This window comes from Sus scrofa, chromosome 15, assembly GCF_000003025.6.
Source record: "Sus scrofa isolate TJ Tabasco breed Duroc chromosome 15, Sscrofa11.1, whole genome shotgun sequence".
Taxonomy (NCBI): domain Eukaryota; kingdom Metazoa; phylum Chordata; class Mammalia; order Artiodactyla; family Suidae; genus Sus; species Sus scrofa.
Window position 1 is genome coordinate 7,663,437 of NC_010457.5, and position 5,356 is coordinate 7,668,792.

The following is a 5,356-nucleotide window of genomic DNA, read 5'->3' on the forward strand; positions in this document are numbered from 1 at the left end:
GAATGACAGGGAACCCACTGGAATCAAAGCTTGTTGAGTGCAGAGACTGTATCATTTTCATCCCTGTATTCCTAGTACCTAACTTGAAGCCTTGCACATAATAGTTGCTTAATTTTAAAATATTTATATAAATGAAAAGAAGTACTAGCTTAATTTCTTGACATAAAATAGATTTCTTGGTGTGCTTGATATTCAAAGCAGAATCTGAAATAATATTGATGACTCTAAAATGAGAAAGCGATGAAGTCACCTGCTACCAGTAGACTTGAACAGACACCAAATAACATTATATTTTAAAATGTAACAAAAATGAGGAATTCCCATCATGGCTCAGCAGTTAACGTACCCAACTAGCAACCCTTGCCTCGTTCAGTGGGTTAAGGATCCGACATTGCCGTGAGCTGTGGTGTAGGTCACAGACGCGGCTTGGATTCTGCATTGCTGTGGCTCTGCTGTATGCTGGTGGCCACAGCTCCAATTAGACCCCTAGCCTGGGAAACCCATATACCTCGGATGCAGCCCTAAAATGACAAAAAAAAAAAAAAAAAGTAACAAAAATGAAATGGTAAAAGTTAAATTTATTTGTTTCACGTGTCCAACACTGGGCTACGCCCTTGGTATTCACTATCTCATTTATTCCTGGAAATAACTCCAAGAGTTAGGTGTTGTTACTCTCATTTAACAGACAAAGATATTGATCATCGCAGAGGCCAAAGTACATAGCTTGCGTAAAGACACACAAATCAGGAACTGAACGTGGATTCTGACTACACCAAAATGCACTATTCCCCACGAAGATGACAAGAGCTGTTTACAGCCTTTATGTCCACTGTGCCAGTATATTCTCACAGAGTGAGGCAAGAGGCTTAGTAATATCCCTCTTTACAAATGTGGAAGCTGAGGCACAAAAGAGTCCTGCAATTTAGGTAACTTCCCATATTAAGTGAGGACAGAGCAAAGTCCTACCCAGAGGCATTTCCTACTTTAGGCATGGCGTCACTGTCGCCCAGGAAATCTGTGAACTTAGTGGGCATTTCAGTTGAACCAATGCACACTAAACATGTGTCCCAGCGGCTGCCCCATTGCCCAAAGTGAGGACAGACCTGTCCTTCAAAGACTAAAATCCTGTTTAGAACAACAATTCATAGACACTTTGAGGACCACTGCTTGGTGAGTGCAACTGTACATATTAGATAAAGAGAAAAGCTGTGTGTAGAGGATAGGAAATGAAGAGAGACGATTTGTGGTAGAGAAAGAGGGGAAATGTAAGAAATGGAGGTGAGAAAGACTGGGTGCTTCTGTAAATGATTCCTGTCCATAGTTATCTTTTCCTGTGGTATGAAGAGTAGCAAATAACAGATCAAGAGATAGGGTTTGTGTTTTAAGTTTCTGAGTAATGCTACCTGTATGACTTAGAGTAAGTCATGGTATCCCTCAATCTTGGTTTTCTATCAATAAAATAAAGAGGTTGGGCTAGATCAATAATTTTCCATTTCCTTCCAATACCATTCCCAGTCTCACTACCAAAAGATAAATCTCCCAATACATCTCATTCCAGAAATAATATTTAATGTATATACAAGTTACACACACATACATTCATGTCCATACACACCTCTCTTTTTTTAACACAAATAAGATTATACTGGGCATATTTTTCTGTAACTTGCATTTTCCACTTAATCATAGATCTTGAAGATCTTTCTCTAACCATACATACAGATTTATTTTTTCCTTTAAAAACAGCTATTTAGTATGCCATTGTATGAAGGCACCATAATTTACTTAGACCCCTATTGAAAGACATTTAGATTGTTTCTCATTTTTTGTTATTACAAACTTTGCCATGGTGAACCTCCAGGAGTAATTTAAATCTTCAGTGTTTGGCAGAGAATGCATCATTCTTTGTGAAACTCCTGAAGCATCGCCACGAAGCCCCAGGGTTCCAGGAAGCACAGTTTGAAAACTACTAAACAAGATGATCTTAAATTTCCTTTTCTCTTGGTTAAATGAAACTCTTTTAACCTTTAGCATTTGTTTCACTCACACATTATTTTGCAGTATCTCCGAACAGTTTTGAGTGAGTAGATTCATTTTGTCTTTTAAGCCAGGTTATAATAGTTTGAGGCTACTGATAGTTTAGCATCTTTTTGCAGTCTCAAAGTCTAGCATACTACTGAGCGAGGCATTAGGGTTCAATAAATGTGTGTGGAATGGTATTAGAAGATAATCGTGTTGGCAAGACAGAACACTTAGCTATACTTCCTTGTCGACTGTGCTTGTCAAATAGTGTGAGTACCTAAGCGTTTCCCTTGATTTCAGTGTCGAGAGTTTCAGTGGGTTAGATGCAGTTTAACTGTCACTCAGACAGGGGTATAAAGGTGAAATGGACAACCCTCTCGTGCATGCTTCGCATTACCAGAGTTGCCAGCCATACACAACTCTGGAGGCACCATTTGTATTGTATTTTTATAAATAGCACCTCCTAGAATTGTGCTCCAGTTAGCTAACTTCACATTTATTACTCACAGAACACAGCATGAATTGTGCCCCTAGTGTTGCACAGGACATTGATAAAGTACATATCACCCTCTCCTCCATTCCCAGGATCTTTTTTCCATCCATCATTCTCTCCTTTACCTGCATCTCTGGTCCCTCCCACCTTACTTACTCTTTTCATAGGAACATGCTTAAGTGTCTTTCATCATCATAATAGTGGTCATGACAATGACGATAATGAGAAATCCTTGCCTACATCACCTCTCAGTCTTCCACAAGGGAAGCTTTGTGAAAGGTGAGTCTACACTCCTGTCCTTAACTTTATAACCACTCCACTGGGTGCTTTTCTGTCATCATTTTATGTGACCGGTCTGCGGCATGAGCCACTATTCACCAGCGTGTCCTTCTGGAACCTGCTTCCTTTCTTTTTGTGAGGGCATTTCCCCGGGCTTTTCTCTCAGCTCTCAGTTCACCTCTCAGCCTCCTTCAGCAGCTTTTCTCTCTCTAAGGCCCTCACATCTTGTCTTCCTGGAACTCCATCCTTTGACTCTATTATCCTTAACCTAGTCTCTTTCCTATTCACTGGCCTTAGAAATAGCTTCCTCTAACACTTGCACCTCCTCCTTAGGTTCATATTTTTTGAATTCTACTTTTTAAATTCCATTTAAATTTGATGGATATACTGCCATCTGCCCAGATGCCCAGTCCGGAAAACTTGGAACCTTTGACCCATTCTTACTGTCACTACCAAGAGAAAAAACTCTCACTGTATTGTGTCTTTCTAGAAATAATATTTAATGTAGGTACAAGGCAATATACATTATAAAATCATGTCATCTTTGACTTCCCATCATTTCTCATTCCTAACATTCAATCGGTCTCCAATCTTAGTCAGTTCTAACTCTTAAACATATTCAAATTCTTTTACATATTTTTATCTCTACGGTAACACACTAAACAAACCATCATGTTCCAGAATTATGCAACCATCTCCTGACTGGAATCGTTGCCTGTGGTCTAACCCTTTTTGATTCATTGTGACTCACAAGAACTTTCTAAAATGTACACCTGCTCAAATCAATAGGATGTCTAATTTTTTCAGTGGTCTCTTGCTGATCCATTCAGAATTGAGTGAGTTCCAAATACCTTTGCTTCATACCAAAAACCCTTCTTAATTTTGTCCTGTTTATCTCTCAGCTTTATCTCTTCCAACTCATTCTCCCTATGTTTATACACCCAATTTTTCTTCTTGGAATACCAGGTCTCATCTTCCTTTACTTTTCCCTGCTTTACCTTCTTTCCGTAACACTGACTTTCATCATTCTTATGTATCTACCTCGATCACCATCTCCTCCAGGAAACCATCCCAGTACCAACTCTCATGTGACCTTATCCCCAGTCTGTGCTCACATAGGCTTTTTCTTGATATTTGTTAGGGTGTAGTGTAATTACTGATTGATCTTTCTCATCCTACTAAACTGTAAATCTCTTGATTCTGTTCCTACTTCATATTTTCAATACTTAGAACAAAGAATAAATATTAGTTGGATGAATAGATAAAATGTATTTTGATGAGGTTATTTTGAGAAAGAATGCCTATTTTTGTTAAATATGAGTACCTAAATCTTGAAAATTTAATGCATGAAACAATATTATTTTCTTGATTACAAAACTCTGGGTTTAGTTATAATTGGTTACGTAAAATTGGTCAAACTTTAATGAAAACAAAAATTAATTTTTAACACATTCCTCGTACTTAATCCCTCTTCGACATATTACTAGAACAAACATGGTCAATAAACTATTTTGCCCTAGAAAAAAAATGAAGCTGATGTCTGTATTTTTTGGCATTTTTAACATTGCCAAATAAGAGTCAATAAAAAAGTGCTCAAGAGAAAAGTGAGAGGGGAAACAGATCTTATAACACTTTTGCTAAAATGAGGGTATTTTCTTTTTTCAGTACTTGCTCTGGTCATCTGTATACCCTTTCCCTCTTGTTTTCCTCTATTCATTTTTCTCCCTTGAACTCCTTATCTTCTAATCCCTCCTCCTGAATGCTCTTATTTTATCTCTCCCTCCACTTTTATCTTTTCCTCCAGGTCGCCTGAGTCTATCTTCTCCCCAGGTCAGGCTCCCCAGGCTTTCTTGGCCCCCTGACCCCTCCTTCCTCTCCCAGGACTGTATTTCCCCTGCCTCTCACTTGCCTCCCAGCAACCTAAGCAGAACAATACTGGAAGTGGAACTGGCACTCTGACAAAAAGGAGAGCAATTGGAAAGAAAACTTTACTCATCAAGAAAGAGGCAAGTATCTTAAAAATATCTGTGGGAAGGTGTTTGCTAAATCATCTGCTTCTTCAGATGTAAACTTTCAACAGTATGAGTTCCACTGGGATGGAGATAGACAAGAAGTGCCTTCTTGGGCTGGATGACTGAGCAGATGCGAGGAACTAGAGACCCCGATAACTTAGCCGTGAATAAAATTCAAGAGTTGTTTCCCTCTTTATTCACGTTCTTTCTTTCTTTTTGAAAGCCCTGTGGCAGGAATTCAAAGGGCCAAGTTCTGCCCTCAGCTGTGAGTCATGACTCCCACGAAAGCCAGGAGCTCATATGTATGTATTCAGAGGAAGTATTGGGCCTTGGGGACTTGGATTCAATAACAACAGGCCAGTCATTTGTTTGCTTATTTGCTTAAACCTTTATAAAAGAAGCACAAGGCCTGCTGTACCTGAATGCCTTTTTATAATCATTTTTAAAATACACAGTAGAATTTAAATTCCCACAGTAAATCTTCTGCATTATAGCATAAATAATAAAGCCTATCTCACCCTAGCCCCATGTCCAGGAGAGAGTCGAAGGA

At 38.9% G+C, this 5,356-nt stretch overlaps 1 long non-coding RNA gene across 1 annotated transcript; it reads left to right on the forward strand.

The window, feature by feature from the left end:
- Positions 579-5,002, forward strand: LOC106504203. The gene is made up of 2 exons (XR_002339307.1): positions 579-1,170; positions 4,460-5,002. It is a non-coding gene; the product is annotated as an uncharacterized LOC106504203 (long non-coding RNA).